This window comes from Octopus bimaculoides, unplaced genomic scaffold (genome assembly GCF_046866305.1).
Source record: "Octopus bimaculoides isolate indiv1 unplaced genomic scaffold, ASM4686630v1 contig83, whole genome shotgun sequence".
Lineage (NCBI taxonomy): Eukaryota > Metazoa > Mollusca > Cephalopoda > Octopoda > Octopodidae > Octopus > Octopus bimaculoides.
The window spans coordinates 45,001-57,500 of record NW_028315333.1 but is presented as its reverse complement, the minus strand read 5'-3'; the positions used below and the strand labels follow the sequence as shown (position 1 = coordinate 57,500).

Genomic DNA, 12,500 nt, shown 5'->3' with positions numbered 1-12,500 from the left:
AACGATTCTGCCAGCTCACCACCTTATGAACAACAATAACAGTGATGATAATAATAAACAAACTTTGACGCCATTTCTATATTTAAGAGATGAGGAATTATGTACATTATTTACATTATTTACTTTATTTACATTTAGCGGATATTTGTCCTCATCTTGTTTGTTGTTAACACAATGTTTCGGCTGATATACCCTCCAGCCTCCTTCAGGTGTCTTGGGGAAATTTTGAATCTGGGTTCTCATTCCTAAGGTATTCTTCGATGTTGTTATTATTATTATTATTATTATTATTATTATTATTATTATTATTGTTCAGGTCACTGCTTGGAATCGAATTCAGAATCTTGGGGTTAGTAGCCCACGCTCTTAACCACTACGCCAGATGCCTGTGGGCATCTGGTGTAGTGACGTCATTTCTCAACCTACACATACTCACTAATTTCGAATACCCCACATGGACACAACACAGCTGCCTGAACAATCTGATACATCTAACAGCATGGTCGCATGCCATTTTACAAACTTTTCCCCAGTAATTGACATCTTTCTGTTACACATCCCACCATGAATAACAGTTCCTTACATTGTTTCACTGGGGATGTGAAAGTGTGGTTTGCACAAATTGAATCGACCTTTGCTGCGAACAATATTGCCTCTGAAGCCCAACAGCCCCATATATTACTTGGTGCAATACCACCATCCTTGACAGCCACCATGAGGGGCCTGATAACTGAACCCCTATATGATGCCACGTATAGGAGCATTAAGCAGGAGATTCTTCGACGCACATCCTTGTCAGAAGAACGAAAATTTCAAACCCTCATCAATGACGAGCACTTGGGCAACTGTAAACCCTCGCAACTTCTGTGCTGTATGAAGGAATAGGTCCAAAATGCACCTGTTGATAGTGCTTTATTGAAACAACTATTTTTCTCCCGGTTGCCCTCTAATATTCAAGCCATCCTAGCCTCTTTGGTGGAGACAACTCCTGTCAAGCAAATAACCTCCACCACCAACAAAATCATAGAGTATATTGGCAACACCACCAAGCCGACCCCAGAACCACTGGATACCTCTGTACACCCACCAGTAACATCAGTTTGCACTGATAAAGACCTTACCTCAGCTGCTACCCTAAAGGTGATAGCTGAATTAATGAGAGAAGTGCAGCTCCTTTGCACTTCCAGGTCACATTCACCCAGGCGGTGTTCTTTCGATTGCTCCTTCTTGCCTCACCATTGCTCATCCTCTGCTTGGGGAAATTCAAGAGAAGGTGCAGCAAATTTGAGCAGGAATGTGCACTGACTAAAAGCTAGACAGCAACTGATGCTCTTCCACTGATACTCCCAGCTGTTGTTGCTGGCTTGCAATATACTTTTGTAGAGAGTGAGAAAGTTTATCATGAGAAAATGGAACAAATAGACAAACAGAGAGATCTTTTCTGTTGCTGTCACAAATTTTGAAATTTAAAAATTAATTGAAAACTTTCAAATTTGGTACACTGGTGTACTTTTTTATGCTGAATCCGAATTTGTGATTTATTTGTTTCAGAAAAATGTTAGAGGTCTAAAGTTTGATCATTTTTGCCCAATCAGAAGACAGGATTTTTATGTAATAGCTGTCATAAATTGAAAGTAAACATTAATCTTTTACTTATTTTAGTCATTTGACTGTGGCCATGCTGGGGGACTGCCTTGAAGGGTTTTAGTCAAACAAATCGACCTCAGGACATTTTTTTTTTCTAAACCATAGTACTTATTCTATTGGTTTCTTGATAAATTGATAAATTATGGAGACATATGCACACTAACACCGGTTGTCAAGTGGTGGTGGGGAACAATCACACATACACACACACACATAGATATACATGATGGACTTCTTTCAGTTTCCATCAACCAAATCCATTCATAAGGCTTTGGTCAGCCCAAGACTGTAGTAGAGGACACTTGCCCAAGGTACTACGCAGTGGGAATGAACCCAGAACCATATGGTTGGGAAGCAGCCTTGAAGAGGTTTTAAACAAAATTATTTTTCCCCATAAGAAATTCAAGAGTAGGCATAGCAAATTCAAGCAGGGATGTGCACTGAACAAAAGTTAGAGAGTAACTGATGCTCTACCATTGATACTCCCAGCTTGTTGTCAACTGTTCATGTTGGCTGGCATGTTAATTACTGGAAACACAGTTTGTCAACTGAGATATTTTAAACTTGAAAAATGGTTTGTAAACCAATTTGTTCATGATGAGAGGCATTCATAAATCAAGATTTCACTGTATTAATATTATGTAGCAGTCAGTAAATCTTACATAACATGGATATACTGTGAAAAGCCACAACACTGTGGTATTAATTTCAAGAAAGATCCTCATATAGACGTATAGTGCTAAAAGCTCTTCAGTGCATGTCTGGAAATGAGCATCAAAGACATTGGCTGGACATGTAGTGTGAACATCAAACAGTGAGCTACTAACATCCCTCTGATTCACAGATGACATTGTACTCATTGCCAAAAGCACAGATTAGCTGCAGACCATGCTGACAGAGCTGGACATCCATAGCTTAGTTACAAATGGATCCGATCAATGGAACAGCCTGCTTGTGAAATTAACACGCATGTGGCTGAGCACTCCACAGACATGCACACCCATAACATAGTTTTCAGGAAGATTCAGCATGACACAGAGTATGACAAAAGCTGGCCCTTTGAAATACAGGCCCTACTCATTTTTGTCAGTTGAATGGACTGGAGCAATGTGAAGTAAAGTGTCTTGCTCAAGGACACAATACATTTCTGGGAATTGAACTCACAACCTTGCAATCGTGAGCTAAATACCCTAATCACTAAGCCATGTGCTTTCACATAAGTCAGTAGTCGGCCTTAAGATGAACCAAATGGAAATGAAATACAAGTAGTCCAAAGATGTAACACAGAGTTGAATGGAAGTGGGAAGCAATGAAATCAAGGAGGGAAAGGAGTACATCTATTTAATGCAAACAGTGAATCCGTGCAAAGCAGTGATGTGTATAAATACAAACTTGTTATCGGTTCAACAATAAGTGAATATCTTCCTTGAGAAACAAACTCTGCCATGTCAATCTGCCATGCTGATACTTAGTCACTCTGCCATGCTGATAGCTTTAACCCTTCAGCATTCAGAATATTCAGTCAAATATAATGCTTTTCTATTGTTTTGAATTAATCCTGCATTAACTTTTCAGAATAACATTGTAAGGGTAGGTGTGAGAGGCTGGATCTGACCAGTTTGAACATAAGACAAGTAGAATATCAGGGATAGATATGGCTAGTTTAACCCTTTAATATTCAAATAGGCCATATCCTGGCCAGATCCAACTTCTTACACCAACCTTACAATGTCATTCTAAAAATATACAATAACGACATCAAAATCTGAAAGGTAAGAGATAAGGCCTGATTAAATAAAAACAATGTGAATAAATAATAAATAAGCATTACATTTGACAGAGTAATTTGAATACTAAAGGGTTATACTGATCATATCCAGCCCAAATATTCTACCTGTTTTATGTTCAAACTAGTCAGATCTGGCCTCTCACACCTGAACATTCAAAAACAAACAATCGCATCATTGAAATCCAGAAGCTCAGAGATAATGCAAAATTAATTCAAAATAATGTGAATAAATAAGCAATACATTTGACAGAGTAATCTGAATGCTAAAGGGTTACACTGGCCATATCCCACCCAAATATTCTACCTATTGTATGTCAAACCAGTCAGATCTGGTGTCTTGCACCTACCCTACAATGTCATTCTAAAATTATGCAATTACACCATTGAAACCTTGAAGGTCTGAGGTAATGCATGATTAATTGAAATTGATGATGAATAAATAAGTATTACATTTGACGAAGTAATCTGAATGTTAAAAGATTAAATGCTGAAGGATTGATCTGAAAAAGGGAGAAGGAGAGAAGCATACAGTGGACTAATAGTTATCAAACTGCACTACTTGAAGTAAAAGATGGCTGCTATGACAGAGAAGGGATGGGTGTACATTGAGACAAACATTACTTTCTGGATATGTTTGTAAAGCAAATGTTTGCTAAACAAAGTTACTTGATAATACTTAATGATTAGAGTAGTCATTACGATATAATTTCTACAAAAATAAATAATAACATAAATAGGAAATTGCTTATCTTAATTACATATAAATACATAGGTACTTTGAACCAAAATAAATACACACGCACATATATAAGCATATGTATGTGTGTACATAGGTAAATATATATATATATATATATATATATATATACATATCTGTATATATATATATATATATATATATATATACATATCTGTATATATATATATATATATATATATATATACATATCTGTATATATATATATATATATATATATATATATATATACATATCTGTATATATATATATATATATATATATATATATATATATATATATATATATATACATATCTGTATATATATATATATATATATATATATATACATATCTGTATATATATATATATATATATATATATATACATATCTGTATATATATATATATATATATATATATATACATATCTGTATATATATATATATATATATATATATATACATATCTGTATATATATATATATATATATATATATATATACATATCTGTATATATATATATATATATATATATATATATATACATATCTGTATATATATATATATATATATATATATATACATATCTGTATATATATATATATATATATATATATATATATATATATATATATATATATATATATATATATATTATTTTGCTTAAAAGAGTTCCAACACTGTCTGTTTTTTATGTTTTATTTATATTCCTGCAGAACTAATGTGGGGTATAGAATATGGAATATACAATATAATATACAATATATAATATAAAATAAAATAAAAATGGATGGCACCATGAAATAAAGTATTGAATGTAGATGAAATATTGAGTGTTCAATATATTTGATCCTTTATATTGAACACTCAATATTTCATCTACATTCAATACTTTATTTCATGGTGCCATCCATTTTTATTTTATTTTATATTATATATTGTATATTATATTATATATTGTATATTCCATATTCTATACCCCACATTAGTTCTGCAGGAATATAAATAAAACATAAAAAACAGACAGTGTTGGAACTCTTTTAAGCAAAATAATATATTCCTCTATACACAATCATACAAAAAAATCCACCTTTTTTTGTATTTATTTTTACTCGCATATATATATATATATATATATATATATATATATATGTATTTATGTGTATATATATATGTATATATATATATATATATATGTGTGTATGTATATATATCTTATATATATATATATGTATGTATACACTTATATATATGTGTCTGTGTACGCGTATATATATATATATATATATATATATATATATATATATATATATATATATATATATATATATATATAGAGAGAGAGAGAGAGAGAGAGAGAGAGATAGCTCTATATATATATCATCATCATCGTTTAACGTCCGCTTTCCATGCCAGCATGGGTTGGACATATATATACATAGATGTGTGTGTCTGCATATATATTTATACTCACACACACACACACACATATTAGCGGTAATAATGAAATAATGATGATGTAGTGCAATGATATTAAACAAGAAAGCTGGTGACAAAACTGACATTGATATCTAATAATTAATACATAAAATGTAAGAAATTGCTGATTTTATCTATTCTTTAGCTCCACTTGTCTGCGCAACAACAAAACTTACAAACACACACATATAGCTGTGTGGTAAGAAGCTTGCTTTCCAGCCACGTGGTTCTGGGTTCAGTCCCACTGTGTAGCACCTTGAGCAAGTATCTCCAGGCTGACCAAAGCCTTGTGAAGGGATTTGGTAAATGGAAACTGAAAGAAGCTTGTTGTATAGGGATGTAGGGTTTTGATTTTTCTTTCAGTTTTCTTTAAGTTCAAGTCAGTCACTAACGAGGTGACAAGAGAGAGTTCTTGGTATTTGTAAATATGTGGTTGAGTTGGTGTGTTGGTTGAATGGTCGATGCATCCACCCAAGTGTGTGTATCTATTCACCTAAAGAATCTCACATGGAGAATTTTTGGAATATCTTACAAATCTTAACTTGTGCCACTAAAAGATTGGATTTGGAGAATCTGTGTCAATTTCTTTTGTTCTTTTTCCATGAAACTGAATATTTCTAGGTTTTTGTGCAAATTTGTTGGTACATAACCTAATGTACCTATGATGATAGGTACAAAAGAGAATTCATTGTCAGGGCATTAATTCACCATAAATGTTCTTTTCATTGTACTTTCATGTATGTATGTATGTATGTACGTATGTGTTTATGTTTGTCCCACACCAACGTATGTGTTTATGTTTGTCCCACACCAACACTGCTGAACTTAGCAGTTCAGCAGAAAGGGAACTATAAAATAAGTATAACTATACAACTAAACCCCTTAAATCTGTACAACTAAACCCCTTAAAGCAGTGCCCCAGAATGGCCACAGCAGAATAACTGAAACAAGAAAAAAAAATAAAATAAAAGATATACATGTTATCTATCTATCTTATTTCTTTATTGCCCGCAAGGGGCTAAACATAGAGGGGACAAACAAGAACAAACAAAGAGATTAAGTCGAATACATTGACCCCAGTGTGTAACTGGTACTTAATTTATTGACCCCGAAAGGATGAAAAGCAGTCAACCTCGGCAGAATTTGAACTCAGAACGTAACGGCAGATAAAATACCACTAAGCATTTTGCCTGGTGTGCTGACATTTCTGCCTGCTCACTGCCTTTGTTATCTATCTACCTATCTATCTACCTATCTACCTATCTACCTATCTACCTATCTACCTATCTACCTATCTACCTATCTACCTATCTACCTATCTATCTATCTATCTACCTATCTACCTATCTATCTATCTATCTATCTATCTATCTGTATGTGTGTGTGTGTATAAACAGGGTGGTTAAATTGTCGTCTAAATTACGCAAAAATGAAAATAACACTGACATCACGTTTTAACAGATATATTTACCAAAATTACATAAAAATATCTTGAAATACTAAAATAGTAAATTTATATTCAATAAAATAGCCATTGGCTTCAACCACGGCCTTCGGATGACTTCAGAATCTCCTGCGGCTCTTCTGGATGATCTCCTTGTTTAAGTTGGTGAATGCTGCCATAATCCTTACCTTCTGTTCATCATTGGTGCTACAAGGAGTTTTGTTGGGCTCTCACTCAACTGTACTCCACACATAATAATCAAGGTGGTTGCAGTGTGGGGAGTTAGGTGGTCAGATGCTAGGGTGATGTGGTCACAGAAATTGTCTGACAGCCATGGCTGGGTTCTCCTGCTTGCGTGGCAGGGTGCAGAGTCCTGTTGCTAGACATAGGGTCTTCCAGCAGCCACCCTCTTGATCCAGGGCAGTACTACCTCCTCGATGTAGGCCTCCATGTTGAGTCAGAGGCTGTGCAGGAAGTAGAATGGAGGCATAACGTGACCATCACCAGTGATCACTCCAAACATCATGATGCTGGCTGCTGGTTTTTATAGGATTGACACCCAGATTGACACCCAAACACTCTCAAATATTCATATTGGAGCTTCCAACGCAAAAGCCAAGCAGTACCATTTGTTGTTTCAAAATTTCTTGCAGAGTGATTTGTGTTATGGTGCTGTTTTTCTCACAGTTGGTGCCCAACTGACCCTATCATACTGTGTAGTCGACAAAATCAAAAACAGACAATGCCCATACACGAAATTAAATGTATAAAATGCCAACAATTTACCCATTGCACTCCGTATATATATATATATATATATATATATACATACATATATACATATGTATTAATTCATACTAGAATATAAGAATAAAATTATGTTAATGATTTTTATCAAGTAGTTAGCATGCAATAAAATTTTTTAGGTAATTTATACATTAAATTAATAATTATAGATATGTGTACATAATTATATTAATGGAACAAGGGCGAAAAAAAAAGGCCTATTTATTTATTTATTTATTTATGGGTTTCAGCCAAGTGGCTGTGGTCATGCTGGAGTACCACCGTGATTTTCCGTCTTTATGCTTTGCTCTCTTCACGTTCCTTGCATGGCTCTTCTCCTGCACCTGATATAGTCCAATCAAGAGTTTTGATGGCACATCTGGTGTATAAGAGAATTTGACATCGCTGCCCTAAACTGTGTCTCATTTCGAGCCATTGGTTCGTCTGGTATCATGGAGAGGAAAGCGTCGAGTTTTGTCTTGAAGACCTCCACATCCGTGTCTTGCAGGTCTCTCAAATGTTTTGGCAGGGCATTGAAGAGTTGAGGTCCTCTGAAACCGAGGCTGCTGCAGTATCTTGTTCTTATGTGAGATGCAGTGGATGGCACCTTTGGCACCATGCAGTGGCGACCCGTGCGGGCATTCCTGTAGTACTTGATGCCAAAGTTTGGCACCAGTCCTTCCAGTATTTTCCATATGTATATTATTACATATCTCTCCTGCCTGCGTTCCAGGGAGTAGAGACCTAGTGCCTTCAGTCGCTCCCTGTAGTTCATCTTCTGGAGTGTGGAGATCTTTTTTGTATAGTGCCGCTGAATTGCCTCGAGTTCTGCTGTCCGCTTGACACTGTGTGGTGACCACAGCTGAGAGCAATAGTCTAGGCGGCTCAGGACATATATATACATAGAGTCAACATGACTTTTTGATCCCTTGTACGGAATGTCCTCAGTATCCACCCCGCCAGCTGTCAACTTGAAAATGTGCGTGTGAAATGATGCATCACCACACATGTTGATGCCCAGGTCTCTCACTGCTTGTGGTTCTGGGATTGCAGTACCTCCAGGTCCTGTGTATGCCAGTTGGGAGGCACTTGTGGCCTTGTAGCGCAGTACTTGAAATTTTTCCGCATTGAACTGCATATTATTTTGCTCTGCCCACTCGTATATTGCATTTAGGTCATTCTGTAGGCTTACAATATCATCAGGATTCTTTATTGCCTGAGATAGTTTTGTGTCATCAGTGTAGCTAGTGACAGTGGCTCTCTGAGTGACCGTGGGCATGTCCAGAAGGGCCACTATGAACGGTAGTGGCCCCAGGACAGTTCCTTGCGGAACACCGCTCAATATTTTCGTTTCCCTAGATAGTTCTCCATTGGCTGCAACTGTCTGACTTCTACCATTCAGGAAGTCATGCAGCCATTCTCCTAGTTTACCAGTTATGCCAAGGTTTCGCAGCTTGTGACATATCAAGCCATGATCAACTTTGTCAAAGGCTTTTGCAAAGTCGAGATATATCACATCAACATTTGAATGGTCAAGTAGCTGCTTCAGGACCCAGTCATAATGCTGCAGGAGCTGCGTGAGGCAGCTTCTACCTGGACGGAAACCATGCTGGGTCTCATTCAGCAAGTCATTTTCTTCTAGGAACGCAATCAATCTCTTTCTGACAATTCGTTCCATGACTTTGCTAATATGTGAAGTCAGAGAGATGGGCCTGTAGTTCCCAGCCTCTGCTCTGCTTCCACCTTTATGGATAGGACATATGGTGCCTTCCTTCAGCTTTTTGGGAAGTTTACCATTTGTAAGGAAACTCTGGAAGAGTATCCGGAGTGGTCTATCTCCAACATGCTTGAAAATGCCAGTAGTATCTGAATGCTTCTGTATTTTCAAGGATGTTGGAGATAGTTCGGTTTTTTTTGGCTTTCCTCCCTTAATATAATTATATAGATATATATATATATAGTTATTAATTCAATTATATATATATATATATATATATATATATATATATATATATATATATATGTTCAAGACAGGTTGCCCCTGGGAGCTCCTCTATGCTGATGACCTTGCCCTAATTGCGGAGTCACTATCAGAACTAGAGGAGAAGTTTCAGGTGTGGAAGCAAGGTCTAGAATTGAAGGGCCTTAGAGTCAACCTAGCTAAAACCAAAATCCTAATAAGTAGGAAGGTAGATAAAACACAAACCCCTTCAGGTAGATGGCCCTGCTCAGTATGTAGAAAAGGAGTAGGTAGTAACTCTATAAGATGTACCCGGTGCAAGCTATGGACACATAAGAGGTGCAGCAACATCAAAGGCAGGTTAACTAGCAAGTTAGTTTTTGTTTGTGGCAGATGTTCAGGTGCAATAAAGACTGCAAACAAACAGGAAACAACTTCTATCTCATTCCAGGGTGAAAAACTAGAGGTAGTCGATAGCTTCCGCTATCTGGGCGACCAAGTTAGTAGTGGGGGTGGGTGCGCTGAAAGTGTAGCTGCTAGAATAAGAATAGCCTGGGCAAAGTTTAGAGAGCTCTTACCCCTGCTGGCGACAAAGGGACTCTCACTCAGAGTAAAAGGCAGACTGTATGACGCATGCGTACGAACAACCATGCTACATGGCAGTGAAACATGGGCTGTAACTGCTGAGGACATACGTAAGCTCGCAAGGAATGAAGTCAGTATGCTCCGTTGGATGTGTAATGTCAATGTGAATACCCGTCAGAGTGTAAGTATCTTGAGAGAAAAGCTGAACATTAGAAGCATCAGTTGTGGCGTGCAAGAGAGACGATTGCGCTGGTATGGACATGTGGTGAGAATGGAGGAGGATAGCTGCGTGAAAAAGTGCCACACCCTAACAGTTGAGGGAACCCGTGGAAGAGGTAGGCCCAGGAAGACCTGGGCTGAGGTGGTGAGGCAAGACCTTCGTACATTGGGCCTCACCGAGGCGATGACTACTGACCGAGACCTTTGGAAATGTGCTGTGCGTGAGAAGACCCGGCAAGCCAAGTAAGATCGTTGCCAGTGCCCCTGGACTGGTTCTTGTGCGGGTGGCACATGAGATGCACCATTTTGAGCGTGGCCGTTGCCAGTACCGCCTGACTGGCTCCTGTAGGATTTTCGAGCGAGATCGTTGCCAGTGCCCCTGGACTGGCTTGTGCGGGTGGCACATAAAAGACACCATTTCGAGCGTGGCCGTTTTCGTGCGGGTGACACGTAAAAGCACCCACTACACTCTCTGAGTGGTTGGCGTTAGGAAGGGCATCCAGCTGTAGAAACTCTGCCAAATCAGACTGGAGCCTGGTGTTGCCATCTGGTTTCACCAGTCCTCAGTCAAATCGTCCAACCCATGCTAGCATGGAAAGCGGACGTTAAACGATGATGATGATGATGATATATATATATATATATTGTCAGTGATTCATATATCAGTAAAAGAAATATACTCTAAAACATAGGAGCAGTAATATATTTCTTTATGAAGTTAATTGTTTGGCTGGTTATAGAGTGACTGTTGGTTTCACACCTATAAAGTGTTTAGACATATAAGTGACTCCTGACAAGTCACCTATACAGCTAAGCACTTTGTAAGGTGTGAAACCAGTGGTAACTCTATGACTGGTCATAACAATTAACTTCGTAAAGAAATATATGTAGATACATTCTCTGTCTCTGTCTCTCTCTCTCTCTCTCTCTCTCTCTATATATATATATATATATATATATAGATAGATAGATAAAACTTACTTGGAGGCAATGTGTGGCGTTTGATCATATAATAACATAAATAATATATAATTATATGCATATATCCATACATATATGCACATACCGACATCTATATGTATACATACAAGCATATATATTTTTATATGTATATATATATATATGTATATATATATATATATATATGTATATATATATATATATATATGTATATATATATATATATATATGTATATATATATATATATATGTATATATATATATATATATGTATATATATATATATATATGTATAGATAGATAGATAGATAGATAGATAGATAGATAGATAGATATAGGTACATACATATGCATATACATATGTAGCTGTCCACTCATGAATGAGGAAGACCATCACTAACCATTCGGAACATTATCCAGTCAGGCAAATTTAGTACTTTATACTTGTGGCTCTGGTGGTGACTAATGAACCCAGCTCTTTGTAAACATACATCTCCACAGAAGATTGCAGACCAAGATTCCCTTATTGACTACACTGGCAGTGTATTTTTGAGAAACTTGCTTAACCTCCTCCTCCTCTTCCTCCTCCTCCTCTGCCTCCTCCTCTTCCTCCTACTCCTCTGCCTCCTCCTCTTCCTCCACCACAACCACCACCAACACCATCACCATCACCACCATCACCATCACCACCACCATACCACCGCTACCACCACTACAACCACCACGACCACCACCACGACCACCACCACGACCACCACCCCACCATTTATACAATCCAGTGGTACTCACAAAGAAGCTCCCTTAGTGGACCAGGCTAGATACTAAATAGTAAACCAATATGTAGGAGTGGAAGGTAGAGTGCAGTGCAGTTGAAATCCAGTCAATCCAATGAG

At 37.0% G+C, this 12,500-nt stretch overlaps 1 long non-coding RNA gene across 1 annotated transcript in view; it reads right to left on the bottom strand.

Moving 5' to 3' along the window:
* Positions 1–12,500, bottom strand: part of LOC149129273 (uncharacterized) — a 37,011-nt gene that overhangs the window by 1,063 nt on the left and 23,448 nt on the right. The window lies entirely within an intron of this gene.